The sequence below is a fragment of the Zalophus californianus genome, chromosome 3 (assembly GCF_009762305.2).
Source record: "Zalophus californianus isolate mZalCal1 chromosome 3, mZalCal1.pri.v2, whole genome shotgun sequence".
In the NCBI taxonomy this organism is placed as follows: domain Eukaryota; kingdom Metazoa; phylum Chordata; class Mammalia; order Carnivora; family Otariidae; genus Zalophus; species Zalophus californianus.
The window spans coordinates 171471344-171494273 of record NC_045597.1 but is presented as its reverse complement, the minus strand read 5'-3'; the positions used below and the strand labels follow the sequence as shown (position 1 = coordinate 171494273).

Genomic DNA, 22930 nt, shown 5'->3' with positions numbered 1-22930 from the left:
TTGCTAACTTTTAATCACCACCTTCTCAAGTTTAAGAACTTGGCTAGAGTGATCCCGGAAAGTCTCAACATTTTCCAGTGAGTAAAGTCCATCTCTTTGGGAGATCTTGACACCTATCATTAACAAGGGTGCAACCTCCTTAAGGATAATTGAGAATAGAGACCTGCTCTTCTGTATACATGGCAAAACATAAAGAGGTTATATATCAGAATAAGGTAATTCATAAATAGAGTGCATTGTATTGACTGGCAGTGTCACCTCCTTCATTCTACAGATTATGTTGTGGGTTTCAGATGTTTTTCTCAGGTCAGTTTCCCTATCATTAATGCTGCAACACCTTTGCTGAGTAGATAGCTACTCTCTCATTCTTTTATTACACCACAGTGAAACCAGCATGCTGACTCTTGTGGGCTGATGAATAAACTCCAGTTTTACTGGCTTTTGTAAATAAGCTCTAAAAATAGTTTCTGGAATCAGAATACAGTGAATAAAGACATAAACCAGATTTTTAAAAAATAAAGCCTCATTTAAATGAAATCACATTTAAATATGTTAATATGTTATTATACATGCCATACAGTCTGTAAGATGTCTGTGATATCACTTACCTTCCTGGTGAATTTGGCTGGTAAGATGGGCATGTGTCCAAAAGCCTTTCTGTTTGATAACATACATAATCTGAGAAATATTTAGTTGCTCTTCAGCACCTTTCAATAAAAGAAAGATCTCATCTTCTTATTTAAAAACATGCTTACTAAAAAAAAAATGCTTACTAAAAATTGCTTTTAACAACACCTGTTTCTAAGTGTTTTTATAACAAATTAGAAAGGTAACTTGGGAAAGGATTCAATTTGTTTCAGTAAAGATTTTCTGAATATTACTATGTGCCAGCCACTGTGTTAAGTACTTGGAATGCAGAGATGAATAAGATTGTTCTCAGGTCACAGTGCACAGTTTAACAGAAGAAGACAGTTAAATCATATCACTCCCTTTAGAATTGGGGTTCACTGCTCTGATAGAAGACATTAATTTTGCTAAAATCAGTCAGAAAGGGATATCCTTTGAGGAAATAACATTGGGGGTCTAGCTGGAATGATGACAGTAGGAAAATGAAGACAAAACAAGGACACCCAGTGAAAAGGAATAGTGCATGAACAAAGAGCATTAGATCAGTGCGGTGGGGAAACAGGAAAGGGCTGCAACGTTTGCAAAATATGACTTCAACAAAGGTTACTGTTATTGCTGTTTTTCAAATTAGAAAAGTCATGCTAATATTTTTTCATGTATGAAAGGCTTTTAAATGATGCACATCCCAACAAGAGCTTGGGACTTCATAGCAACTTAGAAAATACTTAAAGAAGAGACAGTTGAGGGAATCTGTGTTTTGTTGTTTTTAACTTATATAGACTGCAGTTATGGAATGAGTAAGTCATAGGAATAAAAAGCAAAGCATAAGAAATATAGTCAATGATATTGTAATAGGGATGGAGTGGGACAGATGGTAGCTGTATTCTTGGTGAATGTAGCATAATGTATAAACTTGTCAAATCATTAAGTTGTACACCTGGAACTACTGTAACATTGTGTGTCAACTATACTCAAATTAATACATTTTAAAAAATTAAAAATAAATGATACAGGCTGCAGAGGTTTTCAAATGAGTAACAAAGAGAATTTCCTGAGATTGAAATCCCTTAATATTTGATGGGAAAGTGAATTATGTCCTTTGGACATTCATTCATTCATTTATATGTACGACAATATTAATGGACTACCTACTGCCTATCTAGTACTGTCTTTGGGAAGACATCAGATGACTAAGGTAAATATACCTGCCATCACAGAACATTAAGATTAGGGGAAAGCCATGATTTTTCTCTTCTCGAGTATATTCTTGTTTCAAAGTGACATAGATGATTTTTTATTCATATATTTTATCATTTTATGATTGTTTCAAAAATATTTTCTGTATACTTTCCTTCTACAAGATTTCAGATATTCATTTCTTTGTCCCAAGCTATAATAAAAATAATTACCAAGCACTTTTCTAATACTGACTGTAGGAATTAAACTAATATTTTGTGCACAAACTGTAGTTTAGGAGAATTCTTTGGAGAGGAGCAAGGAATGGAACTAACATTTATTGAGTGTACTGTGTGCTAGGCCTTATGTAAGATGATTTCATGTATTTTATACCATTTAATCTTTAAAATATCTCTGGGAAGTAGCTTTTGTTATCTTATTTTTTTTTAATCAGGGAAACATTATAGGAGAGGGAAACTGAGGCCTAGTTAACTAACTTGCCCTATGATACGATACACAACTGGTAGATGACAGCTTTGGAATTTGAAATCAGGATGAGCATGTGCTCACTTTACTATGGCTTAGACAGGGGTACTTGAATAATTGGTAAATGACAAGTGTTGTTCTGGGTATTTGAACCAAGGTCTGACTTACTTCAAAATCTGTTCTTTCCTTGAGAGCTTATTCAGGTTACTTAAACTTCAAACATTGTAAAAGTGGAATGTTTTCATTATTTAATTTTAATATTTCTTGCTTTCTATGCCATAGTTTTGTTTTTTATTTAAATTCAATTAATTAACATAATGTATTGTTTTCAGAGGTAGGGGCAGTGATTCATCTGTCTTATATAATACTCAGTGCTCATTACATCACATGCCCTCCTTAGTGTCCATCACCCAGTTACCCCATCCCCCCCACCCTTTCCCCCCAGCGACCCTCAGTTTGTTTCCTATGATTAAGAGTCTCTATGGTTTGTCTCCCTCTCTGATTTCATCTTGTTTTATTTTTTCCTCTCTTCTCCTACGATCCTCTGTTTTGTTTCTTATATTCCATATATGAGTGAGATTATATGATAATTGTCTTTCTCTGATTGACTTATTTCGCTTAGCATACTACCCTCTAGTTCCATCCACATTGTTGCAAATGGCAAGATTTCATTTTTTTGATGGCTGAGTAATACTCCATTGTGTGTGTGTGTGTGTGTGTGTGTATGTGTGTGTGTGTGTGTGTATGTATTCCTACTTCTTTTTCTTTATCCATTCATCTGTTGATGCACATCTGGGCTCTTCCATAGTTTGGCTATTGTGGACATTGCTGCTATAAACATTGGAGTGCAGGTGCCCCTTCAGATCACTGCATTTGTATCTTTGGGGTAAATACCCAGTAGTGCAATTGCTGGGTCATAGGGTTTTTGATAGTTTTTGATAGTTTTTCACCCATATGGTTCATTTTAACTGAAGGTTTGAAAATTTATTGTCCTGTATTAAAGGTATAAAATTACCATCATATAAACAGACACATTAAAGAAAATAAATATAAAATGCTTTTTGGGGACTTAAATGAATTGCTAATAACCCTGTAAAGCAAAACAAAATCTCTCCATGCTCTCCAATCTCTTTCATGCTTCTTACAGCATGAAAAAGGAAAACTTGAACAAAGCTAGTGAAAATGTCCCTATGGATATAATAACTTCATTTTCCGAAAAACCCCTCCAAAACAATTGTCAGTAAAATTTACAAGCCTTTTGGTATTTGTGTAGAGCTGACTGAAGGTGTTTCTTATTCACATACTCACCAAACTTTGAAGAAGGATTTTTTTTTTAAGACTTTATTTATTTGGCACTGAGAGAGAGAGCACAAGCAGGGGGAGCGGCAGGCAGAGGGAGAGGTAGGCTCCTCTCCCAGCAGGGAGCCTGATGTGGGACTCAGTCCCAGGACCCTGGGATCATGACCTGAGCTGAAAGCAGACGTTCAACTGACTGAGCCACCCAGGCGCCCCTGAAGAAGGATGTTTGTAACTCTTGCTTCATAATAGTTCAATTCAGGTGGTCTAAATACTCTTTCACATCTTATATACTGAGGGCTTTGAGTAATTTGAATGATGTGGGATACTGACTATATATATAAGCTCTAAACCCTATAAACTTTGAGTTTTAGAATTGACTTGTTCAAAGGATTTGCTCACTGCCACTATTAACACTGATTCCACAATGGTCTTTTGCTCCTTTTATCTGTTATTTTTTATTATAAAGTTCATCACCTGTGGCATGAATGTAACATCACAGGATAAGCTAGTGAAAAAGTACATTGGTAAATAAAGGAAAGCACTTATCTGACACATGTCCTACTTTGTATATTTGTTCATATATTTAGGTAGCTGTTTTACTCCCTTAATTTGACTGTAAGATTTTTTTTTTGAGATTTTATTTTTAAACAATCTCTACACCCACTGTGGGGCTCAAACTTACAACCCTGAGATCAAGAGTTGTGTGTTCTAGTTGCTATGGCTGTAAGATTCTTGAGTTTAAAGATCATTCCTTATTATTTCTTTATTTCCTAAAGTTAGCACAATAATTTTTATATATCAAGTCTTCATTATATATTTATTGCTGTGGAGTTCATGATAAATTGTTTTAATGTATAGTAGACAGTACTACTGAGTAGAACAAAACTAGAAAAGTGAATTCCCATTTGACATGTTACCAGAAATCTTAGATTTCTAATTATTGGTAACTTGTAGTCAACCTCACTTACCTTTCACTTGATCATGTGTTTCACTCCTTCCTTACAGACCTTTATTAGGTCTATAGTTTAGTTCTAGTTTATTTCTTACTAAAATATATTTAATGATCTGGCTGACTTTGCAGCCTGACCACTGACCTTAAAAGCTAGATATCTTTAATGAACTCAGATTCTAGGCCCTAAAGAAGGAGAAAAGTAGGAGCTGTGTGGTGGCTTACTAGTTGGGTACAGAGTTACATTAGATGTTAGTCCTGGCTTGACCTTGGTACCACAGTTCCTCAGGGCCTGAGTTTGTGGTTTGCTTCCAGGGTTTTGAACTTCTTGCCCTTGAGTCCTACTTTCTCTGTGACTAGTTTCTGACCACCAAGTGTGTGTGCTCCATGCTTTCATATTCCACTGCATTCATACCTGTCATTCCCTCTGCCTGGTTGTCCTTCTGCTCAGTTTGCCTGGCAAACCCATGTTTCAAGATGGAGTTTAATCAGGAAGGTTTTGAGAAGCCTTCCTTAACCCAGTCAAACTACTTTTGACATACCCTCCTGTATCTAAGTACACACATCTAAAAGTGTACTCATCACACAATATTCTCATTATTTGTTGACTTGCTGTCTGTACTAGACTGAACTCTTTGTAATTCAATAAATATTTAAAAGAATGAATGCTTTGTACTGCTTCATTTGGGATCATTGCCAGTCACCTGTCTTTCATCTGTTTTGAGGATATTGTGAGTTTTGGAGTCAAATTGAATATAATTATGGCATAATTGTATATCTGGTCATTTTTCCTTCTGTTCCAGCTAATATCCTGATTGCATTGTACCTTTGAGCCATGTTCCAGTTGGTTGATTGCAAGGATAACCACTGGCCATCTCTTTAGGGTATGAGTCTTCCTGAACTACCTCTTGTGCTCTCCCCCTAGCCTGTTATGTCTCCCCTTGAGTTTCAGGGGCAATGGTTCTACCTTATTCATCTTTCTAGCCTCTAGGCTTATGATTCCACCTAACTTAGTAAAAGTTGGACAAATGAATAGAAACTTGAATTGGCTTTTAATCAGTTTTAATAGATTTATGCTAAAAAAATCCCAGCCTAACACTTAAAAAAAAATCTTTACAAAAGGGATTTTTAATGATTTGGACTAATTTAAGAATAGATCAGGACTTTGCCAGACATTCCATCTCCTATTAAATAGGTTCTGGAGAGAACTTAGTAAGTGGCCTTTCCCCCCACCATGTTTGTTGCAGTTATCAAGCCTATTAGAGTTAGTTAGGATTTTGAGTCAGTGATGTGTTTGGTATCATATAGTTTGTTTCATTACCATCAAACCATTTCTTGCTGGGGCTAACTCATATACTTCATCTTAAATTTGTCATTGTTTTGAAAACTAATACTGTTCCTTTAGAAATCATTAATCAAATCTCTGAAATTTTACGAGATTTAAGAAATTCTTTGAAGTATTTTCCAAACATTTAGTTTTCACTTATTTTACACAGTCTTAATCAGTTGCATTTTACCCTTATTTCTTGTCATGCATTGTTAATTTTTTTTTCTTTTTGATGACTTATTTTCTATTTCAGCCATTTTCGAAGTTCTCAAATATACTTGCTGCATTTTCATAACTGTTGGCACTGGATTGATTGATTCTTCTCTTCCTTTTTTCCCTTTACTTTTAGTATGGAAAATGTGACTATATAGAGAAGTAGATTTTTAATGAACCTTCATGAATCCATCATCTAGCTTTAGTAGTTATCAGTTCATAATTAGTGTTTTCTTAGCTATACCGAAGCTACTTTCCCTTACAGGTTATTTTAAGGCAGGTCTCCAACTTCTTTAATAGTTAATGTTTATGAATTACTGGGTGAGCAAAACACTCTTTTTTTCCTGGTTATCACATCGGAACTGAACATACCATATATATTTTTTTTTCCAGGGTATATAATAGTTCAAGCTTGGTGCTTCTTACTTTTCCTCTTAAAAGTATTTTTATTCCTTTGTTCCTTTGAACTTTCTAGTTCTAAGTTATCGGAAATGGAATTGGGGTACATATGGTTTTTAAATGTTAATCAAGTTTTTTGCTAGAAATGGCTTATCAGTTTATCAGATTAGGTAATTGGTTTCTTAAAAGCTTTTATCACAGTTCCAAGGAATGGGTGAAATGATTGGTGAATTTTGATTGGGGCAAGTGAAAGGAAAGCATATACAGAGTGCTGTTCATTTAGGATATGCTGTGGAAAGGACAAACTGGATGTTCAAAATGGAGGGCAGAAGAACATGGGCACCAATTAAGTGAGCACTTTGGAAAAAATAGAAGCAGCTGAAAAAAAAATAAGATGACAGACTTTGTCTATTGTATTCAAAAATACAGTTCTTTGTTTTTTGTTTTGTTTTTCTGTTTGTTGTTTTTTTCTACACAGTTTTACTTGGACTGACAAACATACTCTGCCCAATTGTGGTGGGACAGTATGAGCTTCCTCTCTTAGTAATATGCAAGATATCTATGATGGTGGTTTATGTAAGGAACCTGTTGCTGATAAATACTCCTTCATCTCACCCTTCAAAATAAAAAAGAAATCAGAAACAATAAATGCAGTATTTGCAGTTTGTTATTTTCATTCCTTTTGTTGTTTGCTAGCATTCACTATAGATAAGATGTAATGGCAGTTTAATATAAATTCTTACAAAAATTTTAACTTTGGAAAATTCTAGTAATTGATTTTCTGTGATGAGAAAAAAACCCAGTATTATTTTACTTTAGCTGTGGAATACTTCAACTTAACATATGAAACGTTTGTGCTTTTCAGGAGTACATTTTGAGAAATACTAATGTAAACAAATGACAATTAGTATATATTATTTGTCCTCCATTCTGATATTCATTTGATGTTGCAATTCTTGAAATGGAGCATTAAGTCACTGGGAAGTCATTAAAATAAGCCTTTTTTATACCATATTTGGTGAATCTCACAAATATAAGATGGAAATTTCTGTCATTTTTAAGCAGTCTGCATAAAGATTTTTCACAGTCCTTTTGGTAAATTAGTGCTAATGTGTAACAACAGTCTTTTATTCTATGATAACCAGAATTTTTCTTGAAATGATTTGTATGTTAGTTATATGCCTCCTGATTTTCTAAGTTCATATACTTTGTTTTTTTAGTGAATTAAAGAGTTTAGATACAGAAGCGGGGTATCTCTCAAGCTTCTTCTAATTTAAAATAACATATAGAAATTTTCCTGAATAACTGAAAATGAATAACCATTCTGTAGTGTTGAATATAAGGAAGTGACAGAATCCAATTGATATATCAAATATTTAATTCTGATATATCATGATAACCATAGTTAATACATGCATTTGGCTTTTAGAGTTAAAAAGCACTTCACATACATTATCTCATTTACTTTAAATAGAGGAAAATACAAGTGCTATGTCAATATAACTATACTGAAAGCCATCATATGTAATTTTCATATAAACATTTTATGCCTGATATACATTATTTGCCTCCAAATAATTCTGTCTTGGAGCTCCAGTAGCACAATTGGTTGGTGCTCAATACTTATACAAATACTTCTCTGTCTTATTCATATCTTTTTTATATCTTGTATTTGGGAATCTTATTATCATTGTTAATTTATTTTTTAGAAACGACATTATATATTAGTAACCCTTTCCTATTTTAGTGTTTTGGAACAAATGGAATAGCTATAAGTAGGTTTTCCTATGTAAGTGAAAAACTATGTGGTAATCCATGTGACAACTTCATCCTTGCAAAAATTTTAAGTTTGTAATTGGGGTTTTATGAGGCTTGATTCATTTTTTTCCTGCTTGTTTACAAAAGTCTAATTTTAGTTTAAGTGATTTGATGTGTAGAAAAGGGTTGGAAAAAACCTGTTATTTCTAACAAACAGTTATTTTTTTAAAAGACCATAGTTATTAGTGTTTCTGTGTTTTAGTATCTGTATGTGAGTTACTGGGATGCCACATCCACTCTGCTCTTTGCTGTGTGCCATTAACCTAAATTCGATCAAGTCCAGTGTCTGGGTGGTGGCATATTCTTAGTGCTTGCTTGTGATTATTTTATGCCATGGGTCCTTTGATAGTTCATCCCAGGTGAAGAAAGATCATAAATCTTCTTTCCATATACTTTAGGTTGCATATCAGTACTTGAATTATACAAAGATAGAAGTCTCATGAACATGTTTTATGTGCAATTTTTTCACCCGAACAAGGATGAGTAATACATATACTTAGTGTGTTTAATATAAATTAGTTAATGGTTATTATGTCAACATATAATATCAGTTAATGAAAATTAATGAAATGCTTCCCTTGAGGATAACTAGTTGTTACTGATTTATTGGTTTATTGATTTTTGAGAGAATCGTGGGGCTCAATCCTACGACCCTGAGATCATGACCTGAGCCAAAATCAAGAGTTGGAAGCTTGACTGATCACTGAGCCACCCAGGTGCCCCCTAACTAGTTGTATTTTTTAAAGAAGATTTTTAGACTACCTCAAAAAAGCAATATTTGTACTGGAATTCTCAAATGAGTGTTGATAAATATGTATTTAGATAACATCCACAGCAAATTGTGTGTCACTTAAAAAATAAATTTATACTAATGATATTATAATAACATCTACATTTGAATTTACATATGGCATAATTTATATGTATTTTCTACTGAGTGCAACCCAAACATACTTGGCCTTTTAACCTATTTCTTGGTGAATCCTAAATATTTCTGCTAATTTGCTTAAATGCTTAAATGACCATTTTGGTCATTTAAATATAAACACATACAGCATGTTCCATTACTGATTGTTTCAGTAATACATGGCCCAACTTTTAGGAAACTTTTCCTAGTGGGATTTACTATTTTATATTTAATCCTAATGAATGGGAATGAAAATATGTTAAAATACGGAGAAGGCTATATGAAGCCAGGAGACACAGTAAGACTTTAACTGAATAAAATTAAGGCAGTATGGACTTAAGCATTCCTCTTTAGGTGAGACTAAGTCATATTAATAATAGGGTATCAGTATGATAAATGGCTGAGGAACAGTTAATTTGTATGCCATATTTTAATTGTTTACTAGAAAACCACACTCATAATTCAAATCACTAAAAGTTAGTTTTAAGAAAACAGCTGCTGTTTCACTATATCTTTGTAATAGAAATAAAGTTTGTATTTGGAGTTCAAGAAAGGGGGAGGCACCTGGGTGGCTCAGTCGGTTAAGCGTCCAACTCTTGGGATTAATAAGTGAAATTGAAATTTACTTTTTCTCAGCCTCCAGATTTTGTGTTAGAGACGGTTCTTCACATGTTTTTTTAATTTCTTTAATTTATATTATTTATAAATTTGCACAGACCTCTCTCTAAGAAGTTGATGTGGTTTTCACTTCCCTGATTTGAGCTTTATATATTTAATATGAAGTTTGCATTTTGGAAAGGTATAAGCATATGTTGATTTTTCTGCTACTTTTCTTGTGGTATAAGAGGTACACCCTTTAAGGGTGTAACATGCTATCAATTGCCCATCAAGTGTTGAATAATTCTCTGTTATAACCCTAAATGTTTTTATGATTATGGGAAAATATTTGTATAATATTTCCCTGGAAATGTTTTCTGTTTGACTTTCATAGAGTTATTCTGTGATAAATATGGAGTTAGTTTATTTCCATTTACTCATTGGGAAACTGATACATAATGTTTACCTTTATCTTTACTCACTGAAATCCATTATTAACCAGCAGTAAGATCTAGGCATCTTGTAGTTCTGTGGTTGGTTTATTGTGTATCATTTCCTAGTACCACATTAACTACATTAATTTTCTTTATTAATCTTTATTTGTGATGTTTCTCAAGGAATGGAAAAATAGTCTTTATTTCACTCTTCCCCCTAAATCACGAAGTGTATGTTCTTATGATATATTGCTTAAGTAGGTTTTAGGGTCTTTAAGGAAAATATTTATATCCATTCCTTTAAAACTTCTGCTGCCTTACAGCCAGGACAATTCTGTACTTGCACTGGGTGGTAGTATTCTAATATTTGTTAAATATCTGCATTATTAAATGAATTAATGAGTTAAAAATTGGACTTTGAGAATGTAGAACAACATTAAGCAGCATAAATTTAAAGAATAGAACATAAATTCAGCGTCCAGGTGGATGGGTTTCATTGCCTAGACTTCATCAGGTTCATGTGTCATTTGAGTTGAATTTTCATTTCCTCTTCTAGACTATACTTAATTTTTATTGGATTGCCATGTTTAACACTTTTCAGCAAAAGCTTAAAATAAGAACACTAGACATACAAAGTCTAATGTGCCTAATATATTAGGCTTGATATTTCGCCCTGCAAATGAGAATAAAAAGATAAATAAATATGACCTCTTCTCTTAGTAGGCTTACTTTGAAGAGTGTTGAGAGTCACTAAAGCTTATAGGAATTCAAAATTAAAGTTAAGATATGTAGACAGGTATCTTTGCTTTCTTTATTTTATAATAAACTGCTCACTGGCATATTCCACAACAGTATGTGTTCAATACCCAGTGAATGATAATGATAATAAAACCTGCAGTTGGGGTAGAAATAAATTCTTGACTATCTACTACATTATTCCTTACCATTGTATTTTATCTTACCTACGTATTTTTGGCTCATTTTACTCAATATACTTGATGGAGACAGCTTAAAGGAAACAGCTGACTAGTAATATTTAAAGAGATCACCAGTGGAAACAGCAAAAAAAAAAAAAAAAAAAAAAGGAAGGAATCTGAAAACTAATCTTTTTTGACCAATTAGTGACAGAAATTTCTGGGTTACTTCTTTTTTCTTAATTTTCATCATTAGCTGATTTGATTAGGAAAAGAAAAGAGATTTTAATCTTATCCTTGTCATGCAGTGGAAGCATTCACTGTTCCAAAATGGAACTGACAAGTGAATTTCATTAAGACTGATAATATGGCAGCATAGTGAAAGCTTACAACTATTATCAGCACATAGAAATTTTAACCAAGCTATTACTTTTTGACCAAATGTTCTATTACTTGTCAGAGCAATCTTGTATCTAATGACAATGAATATAATGGGTTGAAGAGGTTGCATTTTAGATTTTCATTCAAATTTTGTGTGTGTATATGTTTTATTTTTTCAGGGTTCACTCACATTGTTAAGCTACGTTCATGGTAAAAAAAAAAACAGCAGTTATCTACTTTTATTTATATTTGTGATGGAGACAATCTAGGAATTACTAGTGAAAATGCCAGCTGATACTTACATGTATATTTTCAACAGTAAATATTTTGCTTTGTTAGTTATTTATGTACTAAGAACAAAAATTCAGATCAATAAAACATTAATGAAATGAAGCTATTTCTGATAAAGGGTTATCTGGTAGGGCTTCAGGTCCTTAATTGTAGGAATTTTAGTGAGTTGCTCTGAGCATTTCTTGTTCCACATTCTTTGCCTTTATACTACCTCCTCCTTTCACACAAATAGACTCTTGCAAGGTTATCATCTCCCTTTGTCTCCACCAGATATGAGGAGAATATGAAAGTAAAGACTATGTCTGATTTGATTGTCACTATATCTTTATTTCTTAGTAGAGTATCTGGTACAACAGTTGTACCCCAGACATTTTTGTGGAGGAATGAACACTCACACTTTTGCCACCTTAAAATCAGGCATAAAAGTCTAGTGCTTAGACCCATTTATTGCATTCAGTTCCTTTTCCCTGCTAATTCTTTGCACTTTTGTATTTATTATGTTGCTTTTCACTCATTTGCATGCTCCTTAGGGAATGAGTGTGAATTTTGCTTAATATTGTATATCTTTATTCTGTATTACTCTGAGGTCAGTTACCAATAAATATTTGTTTGTATAGTACCTAGTAAAATATGAATGCCTTAAGAGGACACCATCAGTAGAAAGTGCACTTTGAGTTCCTGTATTTGTAGAAGCTGGGTTTTGTCCCCATTTGGTTCCCTTTGTAGTCAATACATTATGAGGGTATTTGGCTGGTTCAGAGTCATGGTATTATTCAGCATTATCATGTGGTCCAGATCCTCAGCTTCCTTTTGTATAAAAAAAAAAAAACTAATACCTACCAGAAAAATTTGGGAATCAAATGGCTAATGTTGAAGGACATGCAATAAAATGAAACCTCGCTAAATGTGAGTACTTCTCCCTATCTTCATCTACTCTTTCCATTCCTAGCCATTTTAAACTGGTCCACATCATGAATAAATTCCCGTGGCCAGATTGGCACTGGATTTTACCTCTAAGATCCTTGATTTTTTTTTGTTGTTGTTAGTGGTATTATTTTGAGAGGCCTGGATACTAGCATTGGTTTTCCTGTCTTCTTCTTTTTCCTTCTCTCAAACTCTGTATATTCTGTCACTGAGATATGTGTACCCCTGGCACTCCCTGTCAGAGAACTTCCTGCATTGTTGGGATCATGTTCCTCTCCAGCCAGATGGTAACCCATGCTTGTCTTGTTCACCTGTGTATCTCCAACACTTAGCAGTACATCCAGTATATAGATTGCACCCTATACATGTGTCCTGAATGAAGGAATGGATTTGCTTATTTATCTGCTTTTATGGGAAAGTGATGATGTGAAAGCACCATTATGAAAGCCAGCGAATTCTCTGATCTTGGAGTACGACCCAGTGCCTTCCCAAGCATGCACTAAATATTTGGTGGAAGCAGTAACAAAAATTTTAATATCTGAAGAGAGAAGTTAAGTTTTCTGTTGGTAAAAGTGATTTGTCAGGATCCTATGCCTTAATTTCTTTTTCCTTTGTATGCTCAAAGATATACCATTTAAACCTTAATCTCTGCATGGCTCTTTCTTAAATAATGTACCTTTCTTTGCCAAAATTGAGCATAGTTGAAATTTTAAGTCATATGCTTTCTATATTATCTGAAAAACTATATCAAGATTTTATTATATTCCCATTAACTTTATAAATCCGTAATTCTGGTGTCAGCTGGGAATGTAAAGCTTCATTAGTTTAATGAAGTTGATTTCAATTTTGGAGAGAGATTTTTTTCTGAGTATAAAAGTTGAATCAGATATTTGAAAATCAACTTAATCCTAAAATGCATGAAAATAGTAGAGTGTACTGGATATATATTTTTAAAAATATTATTGAACAATTACAGGAAAGCTATCTTGCCATTAGGTAAATTAGTTATGTTATAGGTTTAAACTATTTAGAAATAGCACTGTGAGGAAGAAAGTAAAATTAATTCAAAAGATAGTGTCAGATTAAAAAAAAATTATGTAGCTTACTCTTGCCAGGCACATATTGTTAACTTTGTTAAGGTGGCAGCTTTTGTGGTTTGTTTTAGTTTCAGCTTGTCCCAGAAGGTGTTGCTACACTGTGAAGGTGTTAGGCACTATAGTAATGGAAAAGGAGATAAAATGGAAGACTTATAAAATGTCTTATCATTTGGGCCTTCCTGGAGAAACCTAGCTTACATTTCTGAGTGGTCAGCTTGACATTTTAAAGCAGGGAGAAGTTGTGTCATTATTTCTAGAATACACAGTGGTTAAGGAAAAAGATTTAAAGTTCATTGCAGTAATTGCTGACAGCTCCCATGGAACGAAGGGCTTTTAGTAAGCGTGTGCTGCTTTGACAAAAGGCAGTGTACTAGGGATGTGAAAGAGGACAGTGAGCTTTGAGATGAATGTGGCAAAAATGTAGATTTGGGTATACTGGTGCCCTTGATAAAATTTCATTCATTTTGAAGGTGGAAAAAAGTAAAATGACTTTTAATGGTCCTTGTACTTGTGGTCTTCAAGCAAAGAAAGACTCCAGGCTTCTGAAACTAGCAACTTGTGTATTTTCAGTAACTTCAAGTACAAAACCTGATGGCTGGTTGTCCCAGGGAGCAAGGTAGCTAGTATCACTGGGCTTGGCGCAGTCCATGTGAAGGACTGAAGCAATCCCCACTGTAAATGCATTCCCCTTCCCTGGAAACCTGCAATTTGCCTCTCAGTCTCAGATGGGGAGGAAACTTGCAAACAGCCGCAAGCCATACATAATGGCAGGGTTCACATCCTGACAGGGGCAAAGTAGAAAAAAGGAAAAATTCAAGAGAGTCTTTATAACATTATTTGAGTCAAGGACTTTATGCTTTTTGTGAAGGTTGTAGCACTCCTTTTTTTTTTTTCAAGTTTTGAGAATGTTGTGTTTGTTTTGCCTCCCCCCTCCCCACCGCTGGATGCCAGCCAATATTCAACTGAAGGAAGCTCATGGGGATGGCACATTAATCACGTTGCACTATCTTTTGCTTAAGCAGCTAACATTTATTGCTCAATGAAGACCATCCTCGACACTAGGTTTCCAGTATATATACTGTATATATGTATAAATGTACATTAACATTTAAACATGCTCTTACCTATGACCTGTAGAAATACATTAGCACATAGATTTAGGAATGCTGTTTTTAAGCCGGAGTTTTTAAATATATGACCTAAAATAGATCTTTATCTGAACTCCAAACTAGGAACAGATTTGGTATAAAGAAGTGTATTCATTTTTAAATGCATCCTGTAATTTTTTCAGCTTTATTGAGGTATAATTGACAAATGAAATTGTAAGATATTTAAAGTGTACATTGTGATGATTTGATGTATGTATACATTGTGAAAGGAATCCTCCCACCTAGTTAATTAACACATCTATCACCTCACATATTTATCTTTTGTGTGTGAGAGAGAACATTTAAGTTCTACACTCTTATTAAATTTCACTTATACAGTACAGAGTTAACAGTAGTCACCATGTTATGCATTAAGTCCTCAAACCTTATAAATCTCATGGCTGGAAGTTTGTACCCTTTTAGCAACCTCTCCTTTTTTCCCCTCATTCTCCAGCCCCCGGAAGCATACTTTTCTACTCCCTGTTTCTATGAGTTCGACTTGTTTTTGGATTCCACATATATACATATAAGTGATAACATCAGTATTTGTCTCTCTTGCTGGCTTATTTCACTTAGCGTAATGCCCTCAGTGTCTATCTATGTTCTAAACAACAGGATTTCCTTTTTTCTCATGGCTGAATAATATTCCTCTGTGTGTTTGTGTGTGTGTGTGTGTGTGTGTGTGTGTGTGTGTGTGTGTGTGTGTGTGTTTGTATAACACGGCCTTATCCATTCATTTATCACTGGACACCTTAGGTTGTTTCCATATCTTGGCTGTTGTGTGAAAAGGGGGAAATAAAAGGCATCTAATTCAGAAATGAAGTAAAACTGACTTTATCTGCAGATGACATGTTATATATAGAAAATCCTAAAGACACACATCAAAAAACTGTTAGAAATAACCAACAAATTCAGTAAAGTGGGGTACAGAATCAATATTTAAAATCAGTTGTGTTTCCATATACTAAACAACAAACTATCGGAGACATTAAGAAAACAATCTCATTTGCAGTTGCATCAAAAAGAAAAAAAAAATACCTAGGGATAAATTTAACCAAGGAGATAAAAGCTCTGTACACTGAAAACTGTAAGAGATTGAAGAAGACCTAAATAAATGAAAAGATATTCCATGCTGATAGGTTGGAACAATTAGTATTGTTAAAATGTTCATTCTACCCAAAGCAGTATATAGATGCAATGCAATTTCTATCAAAATTCCAATGACGTTTTCACAGAAATAGTAAAAACAAGCTTAAAATTTGTATGGAACCACAACAGACCCTCAATAGCCAACACAGTCTTTGAGAAAAAAGAACAAAGCTGGAAGCATCACACTTCCTGATTTCAAACTGTGTTACAATGCTATAGTAATCAAAACAGTATGGTGTTGGCATAAAAAATAGATACATAGATGTATATAACAGGTTAGAGAACCCAGAAATCAACCCGTGCATCTATGGTCTACTAATTTACATCAAAGGAGCCAAGAATACACATAGGGAAAGTATAATCTCTTCAGTAAATGGTACTGAGAAAACTGGACAGCCACATACAAAAGAATGAAACTGAAATGAAACCCATATCTTACACCATCCACAAAAAATCAATTCAAAATGGATTAAAGACTTAAATTTAAACCTGAAACTGTAAAACTCCTAGAAGAAAATGTAGGGGGTAAGCTTCTTGCCATCAATCTATTTACTTAAAAGACATTTACTTAATCAGCCAAGAAATCAGTCAGATTTTTTTTGTATAAGGAAATTTATATTGAGATACTCAGTAGCTAACAATTATTACCAATTACACAATTTTTTACATAAAATTTCAAGCATAGTTTGGCTGCATCCTAGAATTTAGGTACCACACACTGAAGGGACCTCAAGAGCCTTGGCCTCAGGCAGGTAGACTTTTAATTATATTACCTGCACAAATAAGTAGCGTTATCTCCATTTCATAGTTAAGGCAGCTAAGGCTCTAGAAGGTAACATGCATAGGTGACAGAGATATGATGTCAGCACTAAATTATAAGTCAATAGGAGAAATAAAACCCAGTTATTATATATTTTACTTTTTTTTTAAAGATTTTATTTGTCAGAGAGAGAGAGAGAGAGAGAGAGCACAAGCAGGGGGAGTGGCAGACAGAGGGAGAAGCAGGCTCCCTGCTGAGCAAGAAGCCCAATGCGGGACTTGATCCCAGGACCCCAGGGATCATGACCTGAGCCAAAGGCAGATGCTTAACCAACTGAGCCACCCAGGTGTCCCTGCATTTTACTTTACTTTTGATCTGAACAGAAAATACCAAGTATTTTAAAAGAAGTATATTTAAATGAATAAGGAATTCTCTTACATTTGACAAATGTAGTAATGTACCTTTGCAAGTGTTTAAAAAAACCTATTGGTGTGCCCTTTATATGGCATGTCTCATTTGCTCTCTATGATACATAGAACTATGTCATCACTTTAAGAATGTTTCATATACTTCAGTTACGAGGTTTAGAAAGCTGGCTAACGGATGTTAGCCACAGATAGATGACATGCTTAAAGTAACTACTTACAATTCAGAAAAAGCTATCCTTTTGAAATAGTGATCTTATGAGAGTGTTCGATTATTTATGCTCTACATTTTGCACTGAGATTTTATAGTGGTATTATATTCGGGGGGGGGCTTACCAGTCATTGTCATTCTCACCACAATATTTTACTGTGCATTGTTGCTCATATATAAAAAAAGATATATATGTATACACACACACGTATGTATACACATACATATATACACATATATACGTAAATCACAACTGCCGTGAAAGCAGGGACTGAATTTATCTTGTTCACTGCAGCATTGTAGTACCTGGTAGAGAGCAGATGCTCAGTAATTTTGAATGGCTGAATGAATTCTAAGGAGTTTCCTCTTTCGTATAGTGATTGTTGAAACACAGTCTGTTAATAAGTTGACAGTACTTGTTTTTAAAATTACTGCCTTACAAACATTAATTCTTTTGTGTTACTCCATTTTGAACTCAGATTTTAGGATATTTCCATACTCAATGAATGTATGCATTTCAGAAAAAAAAAATGGTGTCACTCAGACCAACATGTATCATGACTTTTCTCCTCTTTATGATTGCCCCGAAAGTTGAGTGCCATCTATCTTCTCTATTATGAACGCATATTCAACCTGTAAGTACTATCTTAAATGCCACTTCCCTCATGAAGCCTTCTGAATCATCCTTGTGCTTCCCTATAGTACACATACCTCTACATTTATATTTGTTTGATGTCCTACACTTCATGATATGCTTTCATATTTTGATAAATCTATTAATAAGTAAAATAGCTCTAAGGGTATTTATATACAATTGTATTTAATACTCAGAACAGCCCTCGAAGGCAGGTATTCTCATCATCTTGATTTTATAGAAGAGAAAAAAATGGGACAGAGAGGTTTCTTAAGGTCATGTGGCTAATAAATGAAAGAACCTGGTCTTAAACCCAAGGGCACTGAATCTAGATCCCATACTCTTAACCACAGGCTATACTGCCTGCTCTAAATGATTGTGTGCTTTTCCAGTCTCAGGATTTTTACACAGAGGATATTATCCTCACTTTACACAGTAGGAAACAGGGAGACATTAAGTGACTTAACGTTCACACGTGTAAAGAACTTAAACACAGGTATTTGAATCCAGCATTTCCATTATTTACCTCGGACCTCCTAGTTGCAATATATTTTTTTTCCTTTTAATATATGTACTCTATATGACTATCTAAAATATCTGTTCATTAGGACATTGTAAAAAAAAAAATTGCTGCTGCTACGTTATGGAAAATAAATATCTGTCACTGATCTTTTAAAACTCACTGGGTGGTTATCCAGATTCATTTTCCTAATCACCACTATGAGTTTTCTCCTCTTTGTTACTACTTGACATACTTAATTGGTTATACATTTTTAACTGACCACTGATCAGGCCTGCCTCTCGGGGCCAAATGTTAATTCTGCTTGTTTCATACAAATAGTGAAGTATTTATGGAAGAACACCAGGGAAAGAATTTCTGTAGCCTTGATGGGAGTACGTAGGCTCCAGATTTTGGAAACCACGGATATGTGAACCCAGAGCGTGAAGAGCTATTGAGTTCCTCTGTCACTTCAGTTCAGAGACTCAGTAAAGCCGCTGAAGTGCGTTGCATGGCTTTGGTTCTTTCCTCTGTTAATGTTGCCCTGTAATAGAAACCCTGCTCCATTTCTTACCTGTTTCTCTTCAACGTGCCGGCAGCACTGCCTTCTGACCTGGTTTAGGCGTCCTTAGTGACCTCTGGCAATCCAATGCATTGGGTCCCTTGGGGAATATGCCCACTCAGCTGGATTTCATAGTAATGATTTTACTTCTTACAGAAGTTTGGTTAAAAATGTGTACTCCCCTTATTTGAAGAGATAATTTCACAATGTAATTTGCTTCACAAACCTCCCACAGCTATGTTAAGCAGATGGTTGCCAAACACCAGTTCAAAGTAGATTGCTCTTATATGAAATAAAATCCAGGCTCAGAAAATCTGGCAATATAAGCTGGTCTTCTTCCAAGACAGGCTCTCAGACAAATTTCTCTTTACTCAAAGCTGGCATACTACTTACACCTGTATTAGACATGCACGAGAAACATGTCGGGTGGCACACACTGATCACAGCTGTTCTTCATTAACATCCCTTTTTTTTTTTTCTTTACTGGTAACTAGTAACCAGTTTGCTTTTGGTGACATAGGGAAACAGCAGTTCTGGGTTTTAGTCTCCAGTCTGGCACTGAGTAGAGGTGTGTCTTAGACATCTTACTTCGCCTCATCTGAGCATCCTCATCTGTAAAATGAGGATGATATTAGGTACTTCACAGGGTGGTGATCATGATTAAATCAGTAGACACATATTATGCACCTGTAGTCTCTCCTGTCATACAGTGATCCTTTAATCAATATTATGATGATGTTTTGTGTTTAAAACCCAACTCTGTATTTGATAGATTTGTCACCTGTGGTTAATTTATGCATGGTCTCTATAACTTAAAGAGAGAAGCGTAATATGTAAATTAGCTACAGTTCAACAGTTACTGAGTGCCTGGTGTATGTAAGGGTATGATGGTTTTTACAACTTACGAGAAAAATAGCACTTTTTTTCCAAGGATCTTATACTATAGGGAATGTAGAGTTAAGGCAGAAACACTAAAGGAATCACTAGAATGTGTCTTTGTGCTCAGGAAATACTTCCTGAAAAAAGGTAGGAGACAAGTGGCCTTGAATGGTATGCTAATATTGATAGAAATAGGGAAAGGATTCCAAAAAATAATAGGAGCCAGGAAGAAAAATGAGTAAGTAGAGATGTATAGGATGTGTTCCAGGAAGAATGGCTGGAAAATGACTGGAAAAAGTATAAACAACCAAGGGACTCGTAGAACATATGGCTGAAAGCTATGATGGAGCTGTGCTGAGGGTGTACTTAAATTCCGCAACAATACCTTTATATTTAATTTGTATACAGTGGGCGGTCATTGAAGACATTTAGAAGAATAATATGAGCTCTGCTTTAGGAAGATTAATCGAACAACTAAATATAATGGGGGATGAATTGGAGGAGTGGAAAGTAGCAAAAGACAGAAGAGAGACTAATTAGAAAGCTGTTCTGGGTGAGATGGCACAGGTGATCTTAAAGTTGTTCTGGGTTGCATGAAAATGCGAAAAAAGGATATGCAAGAAGTGGCACATACTGAATCTTTAGGACTCTGCAAATCATTTAAAGGATGGATAAAGGGGTAGACTGTTGTTTGCTTGGGGTATTTCTATATAAAGTAGGCTTATTTCTTCCACATTGTACATTTATGAACAAGTTGTCTGCCAAAATATTCAAACTTCATCCTTGGGCTACAATGATGCCACTGTGCTGGGCTATAAGAGTGTGTGGTTTGATGATGGGCATCCTATATAAGATTTCAGGCATTGTGGGAGACCATCAAGGTCATCCCTTTTCTTTCCTTTTTTTTTAACATAGGACATTTATTTTGTATTTATTTTGTCGTGAAGACCTCTTTAAATGTAAATGAGATACTACATGAGCTGCTCATAGGTATGATTTATCTTTATAACAATTGACACAAAACTGTCAAAATTTGACCACAAAGGAAGTCCTAAGATGACATCCACCATAAACTGTTGGTTTAGAGATTAAAACTGATAATATTGACTTATTCCTCAAATGGCTGTCTTTACCTACCACTGATAAGTCATAGCATGTCAAGGAATATAGTCAAAAAGTGGAGGTGGGGTGGGTAGAGGATTATGTATTGACAAATTCTTTAGGAACACAGACCCTACCCCAGCCTTAAGACCAAAGCAAATGTAAAAATTAGGAGGTGGTTGTTTTGAGTGGACATATACATTCCAGACTTGATAGAAAATATTAATTCAACAGTTAATTTTATGGAAATAATATTTTATTTGACCATCATAGACTTGAATTCCTAGTATTTTTTCAGCCAACTGACATAGTTTTATAGCATATGAAAGACCTGTTTGTCCTAAATACAATATTTGTCCTAAATATACTTAGTTACTTGTTTAATTGGAGAACCAGTATCATGTCATAGAAAGATGGCTTAGCTAAGAGGCAGAAGATCTTGAGTTGATATCAGGTTAACATTTACTAACTTTGGGGCGCCTGGGTGGCTCAGTTGGTTAAGCGACTGCCTTCGGCTCAGGTCATGGTCCTGGAGACCTGGGATCGAGTCCCGCATCGGGCTCCCTGCTCAGCGGGGAGTCTGCTTCTCCCTCTGACCCTCCCCCCTCTCATGTGCTCTCTCTCTCTCTTTCTTGCTCTCTCAAATAAATAAATAAATAAAATCTTTAAAAAAAGACATTTACTAACTTTGTGTTCTTGGGAAAATCACTTGATGCCTCCATTTGTTTATCTGTAACTGCCCTATCCAGTGTTGAGCATCAGTTGAGACAGAGGATATTTTATAAATCATGAAGAATTATAAGTTGCTATTTTCCTGTTATTACTATTAGTGTAAAGAGACTACTGTGCAGTTTTCATGAACATCAAGTGTTATTTTCCCCATATTTCAGATGACGCAGGTGGCTGAATCAAAGTGAAGAAATAGCTCAAGGTCCCACAATTAGTTAGGTGGCAGAGGGGGAGGTAAAGACCTGGTTTCCTGCCTCAGGTACAGGGAAACTTTCTACTACACCATTCTTAGAATAAGAGTATTTCAGAGATCAGCACTCTCTTGATCTAGTTACTCTAGTAGATCTAAGAATACATAATGTCACTTTATTAGAGAGAGAAGAGAGGGTGGGGAGGAAAGGAAATGCAGTGATGTGATGTACACACTGAGAAGGCTACCCACAAATGGCTCAGCTGCAGTTTAGCTACACAGTGTCTGGACTTGTCCAAAACCATTTATAAAATGAATACTTTAAGGATGTTGTGAGGGAGCTGTTTTGCAAGACTAATAAATAAATTCACATTTATTTATTCACAGTTGCAAGAAACAAAGGGTTCATATTGTATGAAATTTTGAGAGATTTTTTACAAAATGATTGCATATACCTTAAAATAATTTTTGTTGTGATTTTACTTTAGTTGTTTAGACTGTTGGTAGTTCCTAGTAAATAATTGTGCTTTACATCAGAGTTTTGAAGGCAGTTTGTTTTTCTAACACATTATTTAAACAGCTGCTGGGCTGTTAACATGGATTTAATCATGTTTGGTGTTTCTGTTTCGATAGTTTAAATGAGAGAGGGTTATATTAGCTCAGAAGCAACTTCAACAGATTATTAGATAGACATATTGATTCAATTAGTGTGTATAACCCCATTTCAAGTAGCTGACATAGACCAGGAAAAATTGATGCTTGTAAGTAATAACACCCCTTAAGTGTCCTCTTGAATTCTCACAC

At 34.7% G+C, this 22930-nt stretch overlaps 1 protein-coding gene across 12 annotated transcripts in view; it reads left to right on the top strand.

The window, feature by feature from the left end:
- The window catches only part of IKZF2 (IKAROS family zinc finger 2), a 150744-nt gene that overhangs the window by 66934 nt on the left and 60880 nt on the right, over positions 1-22930 (top strand). The gene's annotated exons all lie outside the window — the stretch shown is intronic.